Raw genomic sequence first — 16,281 nt, forward strand, 5'->3', positions numbered from 1 at the left:
ATATAGCTTGAAGAAATAGCGATTCCAAATTTTTGAAAATACCATTAAAACAACAAAGCAATTTATTATTTTGTACAGAAAACACGTCATATAAAAGAAACCTATCTGAACCAAGGAATGCGAGTTTAATTAACAGAGCTGTTAGCTTAACTTCTGTTCCAAGGAAATAAGCGGAGTCATTGGTTAAAGAAGTAATGCAGGACCTCCTAGATAGGAATGAATTTATACTGCAGTCACATCATAGATTTGTTGGAGATTGGTCTAGTCTGACCAATCTTATTGGATACAATAACACAGTGACAAAGGAACTGGATGCAAAAAATAATTTTTACATCATATATTTAGATTTCAGAAAAGCTTTTGATACTTCTGCACATAAAAGACTGCTGTACAAATTGGAGCAGTGGCATTGGGAACACATTACTGCTGTGGATTAAAGGATGGTTGTGAGAGAAAAGACAGTAGTTATCAATGGGCTCTGTTCTTCTTGGACTGCTGTTATTGGTGGAGTTCCCTAGGGTTCAAGTGCTAGTCCATTTTTTTTCCCTATGTTTATTGATGAAGCCTGCTATAGTCTTCATATTGATGAAGACAATAACAGGCTTAATGTCGAGGTTTGCAAATGATACGAAGGTTGGCAAAGTGATTAATGGCAGTAATCAATGTATGCTACAGCAACAACGAAATTAGGCAGATGAGCTGAGAAGTGGCAATTGAAGTTTAACATTGACAAATGCAAAGTACTGCATATGGGTGTCAGTAACCCCAGAGTAACGTACCAACTGTGTGGTACTACACTCAGAGTAGTGATAAAGACCTGGGAGTAATTGTGCAGTCAGATATGAAGTTCTCTGAGCAGTGCAGACAGGCTGCCAGGGCAGCCCACGGGATTTGGTCAATGATATATAGCAAGTTTAATAGAAGGGATAAGAAGATATTATCCCATTGTACAAGACAATGGTTAGGCCACATCTTGAGTACTGCATACAGATCTGGGGATGCCTTAGAAAATGTGGATCTAGAAAGGGTGCAGAGAAGGGCAACGAGACTGGTGAAGGGAACAAAAGTGGTCTTACCAAGAAAGGCTTCAATTCTGCAAATTACAGCATCCTGAGACAAGGCATCTGCGAGGAGATCTGAATCTGTAGGGCCTTGAACGGATTAATTACGTTTAGTGTTAATGGTATCCTTCCTCTTGCTCAGATTACATACGAGGGGGCATAAATTCAAATTGAGGAAGGCTGGTTGCACGATAGAGGTGTGGAAGTTTGTCTTCTGTAAGTCAACCTGCGCGTGGTTCATTGTTGAAACAAACGTCCATTTATTGTTGTGGATATGGGTAGTTTGAATAAATTCAAGGCAGAACTAAACAAATTATTGGAGGGGATGGGCAGGTGATTTGGAAGGATGTTTTTTTTTTTTTTCCCCCATCGTTTATCTCTACTATTAATATAATTCTTAACACACCGTCTTCAGTATATACATACGAGTTAGGTAGGCTATAGTTAGACGATTTCAGTCGAATGGAGTAGAGTTCCTCTCCTTTTCACGGGTTTTTAATCCGCACAATATGCACATCGGCCCGCGAACAAATATTTTTACAGATATAATACACGATTTATTTGTGGCGGGAAATGAGTGACGTTTTACAGATGAGTGATTGTATAGATATAATAACGCGATGAGAGAAAATGAGTGACGAAACCACGTTAACGGCAGAGTCCTTAACCATGGGGCGGGGGGGTGAGGAAATCTCTTGGTAGTATTTTTCAATGTGAGAGATTTTAAGATCAATGCCGTTCACCAGATTTTGGTTTGACGTCGTTGTGAACTGCACTGGGGGCATCCGTTCGTGAATCTAGCACGGGGGCCCAGAATATTTAGTTTCACCACCGAGGTCACCTGACTGAAGACAGCACGCTATTTAACGTTATTCCACCCCCTCCAGTAATTTGCTAATACATGCCGAAGTACACGCGCACTTAATGTGAAATGAGAACCCACAAGAATGTCATGCCGTGATTTAATTGTCATTTCGCCACGAGCCATCTCATCTACAGTTGTAAATGCCCACTTATTTACTTACGATAAGTAGATGTTTAATACAGAAAATCAACTTTAATGATTTTTCTAACAATCCTCATTTGAATATTTTGTTCCACTGACAATTTCTTTAGAGCCATTAGAAATAAAAACACAAGAGGGGCTTCTCTTACCATTATCCGCCCGCCATCAAACAACAAAAAATATAATTCAGCTTCGTAAAGGCAAATAATACAACTTTCTTCAGCTTGCAACCAATTATAGAATTAATCCGTCTTACATAACCTACTCTGCTGTTAGAAGAACTGGAATACGACTTGTAATCTGCATTTTGGATTAATCAAGCTTTTGTGTAGCTCAAAGTTTTGAGAGAAAAAAAAAACATTTTTCATTCTTACTTTTAAAATCAAAAAAGAAACGTGAACTTAACTAGCGTTTATACAATAACGTTGTGTAATAGTTCCTTGGGAAGTTTTACTTTAGTAAAACATGACTTGTTTATGCTGCAACAAAATCGTTGGCTTATAAAGAATTCCTCACTCTCACAGCTGCTGTAATAGTGGTAATATTACTTATATCAAACTGAGTTAAATCGGCATCTTTGGACTCCAAACCGATTCAAAATACGCTGCTCGATTAAACAACATGAAATCTGAAACGGCTTAAGGGCCATTTATTATTCTGTTATTAATTGCTTCACAGGTTTATCTAATTATCGAAAACAGATCACCCAAAATGGCAACTGGATAAAATGAAATTAAAAAAGCGAACACCCTCAAATGAAATTACGACAAATTTGAAACCCACCATAATCGCCAAAGCGAAGAAGTGACCATATGCTTAGCTGTTTTTCCTGCTATCCCTAAAAGAAAGATTTGACACATCATCAGCAACGGAGCCATGTGATTTCATCATAATGAGCGATATTAATTGTACCCCAGGTGATTTGGAAGCTGAACGGATGCTGTTCAGCTTATTGCCACGACCCCACTAAACATGTAACTAAAAGATATCAGCTACCCAACACAGAGCCAATAAATTTCCCTACAACTCATTTAAAATTACTTTCCCTCCTCCAATTTATTAACACATCTATATTATATATATTTTGCTTGACAGTTTATTTTCGATAAAACTAGCACAAAATCTATAGAAATAAAACCAGCGCAGTGAGCATTAGCATAAAATGAAAGAAAAAGAGAGAGAATTTCCAGTCCATTGGATAAGTTTCTGTGTAAGAAAATTCCACAGTTTAGCTCGACTTCCTGTAAATAAGATTTCTCTACTCTTCAATTCTGAATACAATGTGCAGTTTAAGAAATTAAGAAAGCAAGATAGGGGAAGATGGATGCCATTACTTACCGGTTAGGTCCGGAACTATGATGCGAACTTCACATGGACGAAACAAAACTTAGAAAACAGTCGACACAGACAACGACGAAGGGACCTACCTACTCCCACACTACGAACGCTGCCACCACTTCCGTCTACATGGCGAGCGTCTGTTTGAAGCATCACTTCTATCTCGGAGAGGGTATATTATGAGCACCACCCGACTGCATCAGCAGTGGGACGGAGGGTGGGGCCGTGCATGCGCTTTCCGTCTCCTCCTTATGGAGGTGAGGTTTAGACGGAGCATCACACGTTAAGATGACAGGTGCGAAGATGCTACGGTAAGAACGATCATGTGCTTTCCGTTCCTTGCAGAAACCTTAATATTATTCTGCGATTAATTAATCTTAACAACCTCTTAATATTATTTTTCGATTAAAGAATGATGGGTAAGATTTTGGTAGATGCAATGTTCCAATATCAAGTGATAATGTAATACCTGGAATTCTAATTGCACTGAAGGTCTTAAACTCTTTCTTCAAAATAATTTAAGGCATAACATATGATAAAAAATTTGAATTTTTATCATCGCAATAACTAATACACGATTACAGAATATTGCGTAATTAGTTATATTCTGCATTAATGAAGTGCAAACTGGTTAATAATCTATTATCCATTCATTATATTCATATAACTGGATACATTATTTTTCACTTTCACTGACTCAGATTTAACGACGGAAATTATGATGATTCTTCACTTATCAGAACAGCAATAATAACTGTCTTTTGTCGTGTCCTTGTTTTTCCCTCTAAGCGAGACTGCGTCGTTGCTGACGAATGTGTGAAAAAGGCAGGGCTCTGTAAGTCGTAGAGTAAAACTGCTTTAAAAAGAGGTTTGCTATTTGAATTCTGCGGATAAAGGAATAAATCGAATTGCGGAATAAACGAAATTGTAACTGGTAGAATTCTTAAATGCCGTTTCAGTCGAAACTGCAGTTATTATTATTTGCTATATGGTGCAAGAAAGCCTGAGGCTTATGCTGCACCATCCAAAAAAAAAATTCCCGAGTAACCCTGAGAGAGAGAGAGAGTCAGAAGTAGAAAGGAATCACCAAGAAAGAGAAAAACGATGATATCTAGCTCAGGACCCAGAGAGAGAGAGGGGGGGGGGGGAGAAGGACAAGCCTATACTCACTAGATGTGAGCCCCTAGGGTCAGTTAGCCGATCTGGGACGGGGAAAAGTATGTTTCCTCGAAAGGTAAGTATTTCGAATTTTTCAAACCGCACAATATGCAAATCGCCCACCATCTACACATGTGCATACCTCATATTAGAAGTAGAAGCCTTCAATGACTTACACTATGAAGAATTTTTTTTTTTAAATCAAAATTTAGGATTTCGTTTTTCATCAGCGTGTATTTATCAAATTTCCAGTACAGTAAAATTTTCATTTATACCACTACAGCTCCAAAGGGCCCGAAAAGTTCCATTCTCACAGTAACTTTTATTTCCCCCAGTAAACCAACGTAATAGTTACGATTGGCTGTGCATTTTTGTGCCGGTGTACCTGACCCAGAGAGAGAGAGATGGGGAAATAGTAAACTGAGCCCACTGAATATGTTACTTATTATCGTTAAAAGCTACGACTCCAATCACGAACATAATGATTCGTGAATTATTATGGTAACAGTAATTTGCATGACGACTAATTTTGGCTACCTGCTCGTAGAAGTTTAATTCAAATTCAGAAAGAAATCTGCAAGCATTAGTAAATAAAAAAAATTAATGGTATATGATGTATTTAACTCAATTTTTAGCCTTATTGTTTAGCGATGATAATGATATTAATTCAGTTATTTAATAAATAATATCAGTTAAAATTCATTTAATTGATACAATTTATTCATCAGATTAATTAGTAGAGAATTGTTAATTCAAAAAGTAGTTGCTTAAACTACGATAAATTAAATTATCAAATTGAAAATATTCACAACCGAGTGTACGGAATCATATAGAAAGTACGAGATTTATTCGCAGTTTCATGCATCCCGAGAAAATTTAAAGAAAATTCATAATATACTAGGAGGCTTCGCCCCCTACTCACCCATCCCCGCGCACGCTTTTCTACGTAAAATGTAGAGGTACACCAAGTAAGTAAAATCTTTTCTACGTACAAGACACACATGTCGAAACGCACTGGTCGATATCTAATCAGGAAATAACGTATGTATTTATTTACCTTTGCATTTGTAGTGCGCGTCATTCTCAAGGTCAAATAAATATCCCGGTAAAAATCCAGAACGGTGTAGACCCTCCAACATGGCGGCAAGCAAAACAGTGGGAAAGCAGTGATTGACAAGTTGTGACTCCCATATTTCGACAAACGGACAGGAACAAAGCAGTGATTGGCAGATGTCACTGCTTTCCCCGCCCACTGACTTCCTAGATTGATATACCTAGGGTGTTTTCCCCCACATTTTCTGCTGTTTTTAAATCGGGAACTCGTTTTCCCTTTTTAAAACAGCGGGATAGAGGGATAAACACCCTACCTAAGCTATGCCCCCTCTTCGACGACGAAAAACAATCAGAAAAGGGAGGTACTGCCAGTATATATTATCCTGGAATTCAATATCATTGAATTCCATTATATATCATTAGCCAATTATGTAATTATTTACTTGCATTCACTTAGGTAAAGGCCTTTTGCTTCGGGTTCCATAATACATGAGGAATATTGTTGCATCCGAAAGAGCAGGCCTAAAATATTTCACTGAAATATTTATAAACTATACCAATATTTAAAATATTTACAAAATACTAAACCACAGTATTTACAAATATACAATATTCACTACTATACAAAAAGCGTTACAATGGAACATCAAATGTTAGACAGTGAATCACGTGCACGAGGTTGGTGAACGTTATGGAGGCAGTAGTCAATAATTAATTGCATTTGTAGTGACGTACTTGCCTCGCCCTCTTCTCCCATTGGCGCGAATAAATACCACTAGGAGGAAAACTTTTTTTTAATGTATACATAGATATTATTATATTTCAAGAGAACAAAAAAATTCATTTCTGTACTTCAATAATCATAGGTTTTCAGAAATGGGCTAAGTAAAAGAGGTTAGGAAACTGTTTTAATAAAGTAAAAAATAGATTGCAAATTTCACATTTTGAAAAACTGTTTGACTTATTTTAGAAAACTATTCTTTGTTAACAAAGCTCTATTTGCATCGGTGTACGTTCATATTGCGACAGCAAATCCAAGGGAGTTTGTTTTATTGTACCTTAACCAAGCTTTCAATATTCATAGAAGTTTAGAACTTTCAGCCTTACAAGACGAATTTGACATACAATATCTCACTATTTTTAAGTGCGTCTAACTTTTTGTAGGAATCCTCTTCAAAACATCCACATCTAAGTAACAAAATATCCCACAGTTCTTCATTGTTTCAAAATTATTTATCCCATACTGCTGAAATTGGGTTGAAGATTTCCTGCCTCCAACCTATCACCCATTAAAAAAAAAAGAGGCACATTTCTGGAGGAATAGAAACTGAAAACATTTGCAAGGTTGGAGAGGAAAGTCAGGAATGCCTCTTCATTTTCTTTTCAGGAAGTAATGTTCCGCCTAACTGGTATGATATCACATTAAAAAAATCTGCCAAGTATTATGCACTTAGTAACTATGTACTTTCAAGACTTACTCAGTAAATAAGCTACTTGTTATGATTGAATTCGATTGCTGCAGAACTGCCTTGTTTCTTGAGGGGGAAGGCGTAGGAGGAAAATACTACTATAATGTAATTATCCTGGAATTTAATACGCACCGAAATCCTTTATTTAGATTATCGAAATTTACTTTTTTCAGTTATTTTCCTCATAATCAGGAGAATATAAAAGCGTTATTAAAAATCATAATTTCTTGACACGAGCGAGCAGAAAATATCGCAGATGCTGTTGGACGCGGCCATTTGCGTCATTGAATTTGAAATCGAGATCAAGTTTAACTTGTAATGTATTAGTTATAACAGGATGATTCATTCGTTATCAGTTTTTTTCAAACATTAAATTAATCTAACTAAAGCTTTACCATTTTTTTGTTTGTACTCCAGAAATTTTTTGGTTCTTCATTGACACTTTCATTTCAGGGGATAGGGTACAACAGCTGAGTTACCTACAGGCTAGGAAGGTGTACATCTGTTTTAAAACATTAGATATAAATGTAACTAGTCAGTTATATATTAATACTGGTTACAACAGAGAAGAAATTGGTTTAAAAAACTCAATGTACGCAGTAAATTATTACTCATCAGTTTTACAGCTGTAAGAAATTAGCATTACTAGAGGCATATGATACAAGAAAGACAGCTTATACTGCATCAGCCAAAAAGATTTATTGTACGACAGATTGGTATATGACAAATTAATTCGCAATTTTACAAAATTGTACATCGAACTGACAAGCACCGAAATGTCATGCACAGAACGGTCGTACATTTGTGTTGCAACCAATTGATTCCAAATTCTGTGTTAAAATACAGTAAGTGTTCAAGAAAGGTGGCTACTTAACTATAATATACTGTACATATTATGATATCATTTAATTATACTAATACTGAATCATTTGTTACATGCTGTTTGCAGATATACATTTTCGGACTAAAAGTCATGGGAAATGCATGAAATCGTCTGTAACAATGAAATATGAAAATATTTTGGCCTATAAAAATGATCAGTGGTTAGCCTGGGATTCCTTTCAAATATACGATGAACGCACGGAAAGAACTAAGAGTTTCAGGGTGGGAATGATATTTATTATTTTAACGTTACCCGGGACGTAACTCTCGTATGTGTGTATTATGTCTGTGGAAGTGTATGTTCACGGGCCGGTTTGCGTGTGGTGTGATCTGAAAAACCCTGCTCCCTCCGCCTGAGATCGCCTAATTACAGCTTCGATTGAAGAGGACTTTAGAAATTCCTCCAGTGATCGACGAGACTCGAACCAAAAACTCTCTAAACGGGTGGAAATTGGGGAAGCCCCTATACCTCACAGAAGACAGTGGAAATGATAAAAAAAAAAAAAAAAAAAAGTCAGCGTTAACCGAGAACAATCTCATTTATCCATGTGTATACGTCCTTAAATTGCGTATTTTCTGATCGGTTTACTTGTTTTACTGGAAGAAAAACCCAAGTTTCTAGGAGAAAAAACTTTGCTGTCCTCGCCTGAGACTGACTACCCCAACCATTATTCCTCGCGTCGTTGAAGGATTTCGAACTCTTTTCCCACTGGTGTGGGGAAGAACACGGACAGTTGGAGGAATACGCCTTTGCATGTATTAAACATTCCCAATGACCAGACCGAAAATGACCTGACTGATAAGAGCCGACGTGTTTTCAGATAGTTGATTACTTCGCCATCACATCTTAGTGAATCTGAAATTGGAGTTGCGAGCGGTAAAACTTGTGTTTGTTTCCAAGAGGTAGGAAGCGGCATGGCATGAAGTTTCAATGAAAAGCTGCAGTTACAAGTCGTTAACCAAAAAAAAAAAAAAAAACAGACCGTTAATTAGTATTAGCTATACATTTCAAGGAAGCCAAAAGAATTTACAGCACTAGCCAGAAAATATTAAATACATAAAAAAAGTAAGTGTTCAAGAAAGGTGTCCTCGCTTCTCCTTGTGTTTCCTTCCTCACTCGGGTATCTATCCAGCTAATTTTAGAATTTTCCCAAGTTGTCAGCTTGGGAAATCCTATAATCTAGTTATAGGATTTCCAAAATCCTATAATCTAGTTTAAATTCCTTCCCATAAAAATATTTACATCTGTAAATTGTATTCCTTTGTAGATGGGATTTGTGAAAACCAGAAAACAGTGGTCACAAAACTGATCCTTGGGTACCCCAATTAATGGCCCTTATTTCTAGTGAAATAGGAGCAATAAATTGGGGTACCCAAGGGGCCATAAATTGGTCATAATCCGACTATTTCTAGTCGGACTATGGCTTCCTCATTTCATTATTACTGTCCCCCTCTAAGGGGTCTTATAGATCTCATTCGGGTCACTACTCCCCTCCAAGGTGCAAGCAAAGCTCTGTATTCCACATAATCGAAACAGGCGCCTCCGTAGCCAGGTGGGCAGGAGTGGCAGTGCGTAGCACACGCTTCTTGATTAGACCGGTGTTCGAGCCCGTGACCACCAAATACGGAGGATGCGGAAAGGTCAGGGAATGACCACCGCATATCCCCGGGGCAATATGGCCTTAGTTGCTAATGCTCCTAAAAACCAAATAACAACAACATAATCGAAACAAGTGAGCTGTGACAATACCACACTACACAGAGGTTAGCAAGAATGTAGCGTGTATTTAGTATCAAGCGGCACCACGGGTTTCCCCCATCTCCGCGTTGCTTTCATTGTAGGTGTGCCAGTTCACTGGAAAGGCCAGAGATTTAAAAGTGTATGTATACGTATAGTGTTATGTACCGTTGTTCTTCTGGCCATTTAGCCCCTGCTGAGGCCCAACGTTGTCCGCACTGAGCCCCGTGGAGGCAGGCCCGGTATATCAGCATTATAATTATTTACTCTGACAGGTCCTGCCATCTAATTTCCTGAGATTTCGGTGGCTAGGACCTAAAAATAAATAAATAAATAAAAAAACATATATATTTTTTTATCTTTCGCGTGGGGGTGAAGTAATACGCTAGGATTTGAAAGGCCGAAAATATTCGGCCTTTCAAATTAGGATTTAAAGGGTCGATTGACCTACACGTCCAAACAGTAATTTGGACGTGTAAGGCAATCGCTTGTATACAGATAGAATAGGGGAAGGAGACTAAAGACTGGGGAGAGAGACAGAAATATGGGGTCAATAGGGAAGGCAACCCCAATAGGTGTCAGTGGGGCATGCCTATGCCCCACCAGAGGAAAAAATGGGGGTGGCGAGGAGGGGAGGAGACAAGAGGACAGTCACCTCCCCCCTTACAAAGGGGGAGGTGACTGTCCTCCCCCCCCTTTGTAAGAAGGGGCCATGGAAGTGGGGTGGAGAGAAAGCCAGGAAAGAGTGCCCATCTCTGTCGCCAATTGGAGCACTGGCAGCAGACCTGCTGTTCAAGGTGTGGAAAAGATATGGGTCCAACAAAGCACTCAGAACCAGTGCCTCCATGTCATTCATGGGTTTGTGCCCATCCAGGTAGGTTGAGGACAGTCACGTTTATGGTTTATATATCCAACCAGGGTAGAGTGTCTCTTTTGCATCCCGGAGGGGTCTGGTCCATTGATACTGTTTCCGTCATCACGGAAAGCGGTCCAGTACCTTTCCATCAAGTGATCCCATTGTTTCTGTGGTGTGCGTCCTATTCAAATAGGTTGGTTGGGTCAGACAATTTGGATTTCAGTGCTGCTGTATTTGCTCAAAGTCCGGTTGTTGTCGAAGTTTAATGTCTGCTCCAAGGCATACTGTGCCCTCAGTTCCTGATCGCAGAACGGGTTCTTCTTCTGGCAAAGAGTTCCTGTGCGAATCTAGTGAGGTTCTTATATTCTTCGCTTGTGTCCAAGAGATGATGCTCCTGGCCTCGCGGCAGGTAGGTCAATCTTGTTATTAGGTTTCCACGTAGGTCCTCGCAGTTTATACATTCGTGCATGAGGTGGGTACAGCTTTCCGGTTCGCCACATGAACAGTTGGGGTCTTGGAGGAGGCCCAGAGATGTTAGTTTCTCGTTGAAGGGGCCATGACCCATCAATAAGTAGGAGGCATATAGGCTGGGTGGAACCATACAGGTAGTTTCGGGAAAACCCTGTCTACATCAAGTATGAAGCATCGTGTCACCTCCCCTTTGGTTGAGTCTGTCCACCTGTTTGCCATTCCTGTTTTAAGTATGCCAAGAGCCGAGCCTTTTCCATTTTTATATTGTTTGTGGCTTCAGTCGTAAAGCCCGAGTAGGTCACAGAGATTCCTTTTGACACGTAGTAGGCTAGTCCGCATCTGACTACTTCGAGATCTAGTAAGAACCTGGAGCGCCTCCGTGTTCACAGTATTGCAGGCTCGGGTGGATTTGAGCAAGATTGTTCGTTGTGTCGAGACCAGTATTCTTTTGTTGGTGGTCAGTCTGGTCCTAGGGTACCATATTGGTGCACCGTATGTGATCGCCGGGAGAAAAGTGGTCTTGTAGTACAGCAACATAGTTTGTTTACTCATCCCCCAGTCTTTGTGTGAGACTCGCGCAATCAGGCCCGAGTAGTTCCTAATCTTGGTTCTGAGTTGCCTGAAATGCGGTTGGAATTGTGAGCTTGCTGTCAAAAATGATCCTGAGGAATTTCAGTCGTTGGGAGAATTTGATTGTAGCGCGATTTATTTTAATTTACGGTGGCCTCCTTTTGTCCAATGTTCCCTTAAGCAAGATCGAAGTCTTTTGGCAGGCGAGATCTGTAGAAAGTTCTCCGTAGCCCACCGCTGTAAAGTATAAAGAGCTTGATTTGCTCTAGTCTCAAGTTGTGCCCAATTATCTGCCGTCACGGTGAGAATTTAATCATCTGCAAATGCTTCGGTTACCACCTACCTAAGGCCGGTGTTCAGAAAATCATCAAATACTATATTCCACAACAGTGGTCCGAGCACGGAATCCTGGGGGCATCCCCTACGGATGTTCCTGCTGATCTGTTGGTATGGTACTTTCACTTCTATTTTTCGGTGTGAGAGGTAGCTTTTGATATTATTATAAGGGTTGCTTGGGACCTGTGCCATTCTGAGCCTGCCTGACGCTCGGCCACCAAAGTGAGTCGAACGCCCCGGCAAAATCCACTGCAATAGCGAGAAAGTACTTCTGTTGGCAATCATTCAGTGATATCAGTAGGGTTCTCATCGCATTGACCAGGCTTGAATCCGAATTGGTTTTTTGCCTCAAGGTTAGCAGTGGAGTAGTAGTAGTGTTGTATCCGTCTATGAATAAGCCGTTCATATAGCTTACTTAACACTGTTAGGAGCGCTATGGGTCGATATGATTCCGGGAGTGCCGGATTCTTGCTTGGGGCTTTGAGAATTAATTTGACATGTGCTGTTTTCCACTCCACAGAGAATTAGCCAGCCTCCAGGCAGCAATTGTACAACCTTAAGAGAAGTTGGGGTTCTAGGTCAGCAACCTTTTTTATGATTTCAGATTCAAGCATATCTCTTCCGGGCCATCTTTTGGACCTGATCCAGGCAGCCGCTTCGAGTTCTTGCATTGTAAATGGTTGTTCACCCTGTTCCGTGAGGTATTCTTCGTTTTCTTTGCACTGCTTGAGTTGTTGTTCACTGGCGTGCTGTGCTGGTTCCTTCAGTATGGCGTTTAGAAGGTTGTTGACTGATTCTTCCCACGTTGTTGTTAGAGTGCCTTATGGAGTTCGAGTCCTCGTGAGGACTTCTCCCCTAGGAAGCTTGAGTTGTTGTTCACTGGCGGGCTGTGCTGGTTCTTTCAGTATTGCGTTTAGGAGGTTGTTGACTGATTCCTCCCACTTTGTTGTTCGAGTGCCTTGTGGAGTTCGAGTCGTCCTGAGGACTTCTTCCTAGGGAGTTTGTTCGTGGTTACTTTGTATATAACCCCCCAGGGATCCGCGTTTCCAGCTGTGGAGACAAGCAGCTCCCAGGATTTTCTTTTACTCTTTTGGATTTTGTCTGTGTATAAATTTCTTGCCTCCCTACAGCGTTGTCTTAAGGCCTTCACCTCAGCCTGCGGCCAAGACCTGAGGGCTCTTTGGAATTGTTTCCTTATATTTGGGACCTCCCTCCAAAGGGTCTGCAGCTCCCGGGTCCACCATGGGACCATTCCCGCGGAGGGTCTCTTCCTCTTTATGGTTGCAATGCTGGACTCTGTGATTATGTTAGTCACTGTTCTTTGCATGATGTCTGGATCGTTTCTTCTTCTCTATTTGGTGTTGCCTAGCTTTGATAGATGTGGCTAGGTGATCTGCACACTGATTCCAGTCCGCTTTGTGGATTGCAAATCTGTTGGTGAGATATCTGGTGATTCGGATTCTAGTCAGAGTTCTTGAGATTCGGTAGGTGATCAGATGTTGTCCAGGAATTTTCGACTGTCCATCCGTCAATGTGCGTGGCCATATTGGCTGTGGCTAGTAATGTCTATTTCTGCTTCCCAAAGCAGGTTGCAGTAGGTGGGCAGCTGGTGTGGCTGGTTAAGGATCACGAACGGCGAGGTGGCTAGGAAGTCTTCAAGTAGCTGACCATTGTGCGTTGCTCTTCTGCCCTCCGTTTTGCTGTGCCATGCGAGTGACCCGTCTTCTTACAGGCCTGTTACCTTGCTATCTGTTCTTGGAAAGACGTTTGAAAGGCTTATCATGAATCGCTTGAATAATGTGTACAGAGACAAACACCAGGAGTCCGACCGGCGGTTTGGCTTCAGATTGGGCCGTTCTGCTGAGGATGCCGTGGTGAAACTGCTCTCGCTGGTTCGTGGTTCTGAGAGCAAGTACGTGTTGATAATTTTTCTCGACTTCAAGGGAGCTTTGACCGCCTATGGTGGGAAAGCATTTTATGCCGATTGAAGCTTGTGGACTGTCCGATGATATCTACCGTCTCATGCGTAGCTACTTTCACGATGAAATGTGATGCCATGATTTTTTAGATGACGTATCTAAAAAATATAAATACTATTCGTAGTGCTCAGAGCACTACTTGAACCGAAGGTTTCACTTTATTCCCGCATGCCTGCGGATGTTAGCATTGTGTTGCAACTGCTTGTCGTTGCTTATTTAGTTTTGTATTATATGTACATGGTACGTTTAGACTTCTAAATTGATGTAAAAAAAAATTTGTTTGACTTCTAAATTGAGATAGTTTATTTTTAGGTCCGGATTTCCGAGTCGGTAGGATGTTGTTAATTCAGTAGGATTTGATTTTTGGTGCAGGAAGACACCCGCTACAAGTTCGTAGCCCAATTTGGTGAATTTCTGTGCACGAAAGAATATTTTGGCTGTCTCCCACAAACAGGTGCGGGGGGGGGGGGGAACAGATATTCACAAAACACCCCAGAAGACCGGAACAACTTTCTCCTGGGGGTTTTCAGGGGCAGTGAGCACGAAGATGATATTTGTTTTTTCCGTAGGAGCAGTATTTGTGGAATTCGTCTTCCATCATAGAGTGTTTATGGAAGAGAGAGAGGGGGGAACACAAAAGTCATGTTCTCTTCGTTATATCCACAATCTTTGGAAATTGTTGGAGCATAGTCTTTGCCCAAAATTACACTGTTTTTGGATCACCTCCCCAGTCAAGAGCTGGATCCAAGCGCGGCAGCCAGAAATAATTGGACGCACGCTCTATTTCCCTGTTGTCAGCAGCATGGTGACCAGTACCGTCTGGCAAACAAAGGAAACAGATAAAAACGCTTGTATTCAACTAAGCCCACACAAACACAAAAGTTTCTCACCTGGAGAATCCACTGCAGTTTAAAAATTCATTGATCTACTTTGCCTGAAAGGAAACACACTTAATCCACATGTTATTAACTGAAATAGCGGAGCGGTGAATAATGTGTCCGAAGCGGTTGGCAGCAATATAGGCGATCGAAGTTGGCAAGAGTGAATGGGTAAAGGAACACGACGAAAGAATACAGAACGGGAGGATCGTCTTATCCGTCAACTGGTTTACACCGCACCTGCAGCCGCCACTTTGGTAACATCCAATGAGCCGTGACATCAGCTGGCTGTCGCACCAATACCTGAAAAAACCAATGCAAATCCGACTGACAGAAAGGAGCCGCCATGCATTCCGGCCGTTGCATGGATTACCACTGGCTGCTGCATATCGACAACAGCAACTGGAATGGGGCCAAAAACAAGAAAAACCTTGATACAGAATGCTTGAGGTTCTTGAGGTTCTTGAGATTCGCTAGGATCTCATTAAGTAGTGGAAAATGATGCAAGCTAATACAGCAGCAGCCAAAAAAAAAAAGCCTGTTCCATTTCAACTATTCATTCCCTCCAATAATTCGTCTAGTTCTTCCTTGACTTTATTTAAGCTATCAACTTCCACAACAGATGGAAGTTTGTTCCAACAATTCGCCAAACGCTTGCTAAAGGCAAACATCCGCTTACCTATTCTGCAGCCGGCCTTCCTCAATTTGAATTTGTGCATCCTCATGTGTGTGGTCTGAGAAAGAGGACAAATTGCATCACCACTGAGCTTGCTCAATCCATTCAAAGCCTTAAACATCTCAATCAGATCATCTCGCAGGTGCCTAGTCTCCAGACATTACAATTTGCATAATAAAGCTTCCTTGGTAAGAGCACCCCTTTCTTCCCCCTCACCAGTCTCGTTGCACTTCTCTGTACCAGCTGCTCTATATCCTTCCTAAAATTAGGACTCCAGTATGCAGTACTCAAGGTGTGGTCATGCTACCCATAGGTAGTACTTTGCATTTCTCAATATTAAACTTCAATTCCCATTTCCCTAACTTTTCTAGATCCTGTTGCAGCAGTATATTATCATTCCTGTCATTAACCACCCTGCCAACCTTTGCATCATCTGGAAACTTGAAAGTTAATACTGACATACCTTCAATAGTATCATTGTTAAATATAAAACAACGGGCCCAACACCGAATCCTGGGGGACTCCACTAATAAAGTTAGACCACGAAGAGCAGTGTCCATCGAATATCACTTACTTAAAAGGTTAACAGTAGCCGCAGGCAGAGGTGAAGTGATTCTTGCACCGCTTCTATTAAGACGAGCAACGGCCTGGAGGACAGTGTGCTGGGAATTTCAGGGATTGGTGGGAGTCATCATGAAACAAATAAACACATGGGCTGTGTTAGGGTAACTATGAATGAAAATAGTTGCATGTACACCAATCCTAGTAGCATAGTAAATAAATTTGATGAAGTTTAAGTGCTGGTCAAGA

The 16,281-nt window shown here is 40.7% G+C and overlaps 1 protein-coding gene across 1 annotated transcript in view; it reads right to left on the reverse strand.

The window, feature by feature from the left end:
* LOC150089569 (transmembrane channel-like protein) overlaps positions 1–3,510 on the reverse strand; it is a 123,624-nt gene extending 120,114 nt beyond the window's left edge. The window contains exon 1 of the mRNA XM_090389548.1: positions 3,406–3,510. The gene's annotated coding sequence lies outside the window, so the exon portion shown is untranslated. The remainder of the gene's footprint in view (positions 1–3,405) is intronic.
* Positions 3,511–16,281: the final 12,771 nt, after the last annotated feature.

Source organism: Mastigoproctus giganteus, chromosome 2 (assembly GCF_048544385.1).
Source record: "Mastigoproctus giganteus isolate SK-2022 chromosome 2, ASM4854438v1, whole genome shotgun sequence".
Taxonomy (NCBI): domain Eukaryota; kingdom Metazoa; phylum Arthropoda; class Arachnida; order Uropygi; family Thelyphonidae; genus Mastigoproctus; species Mastigoproctus giganteus.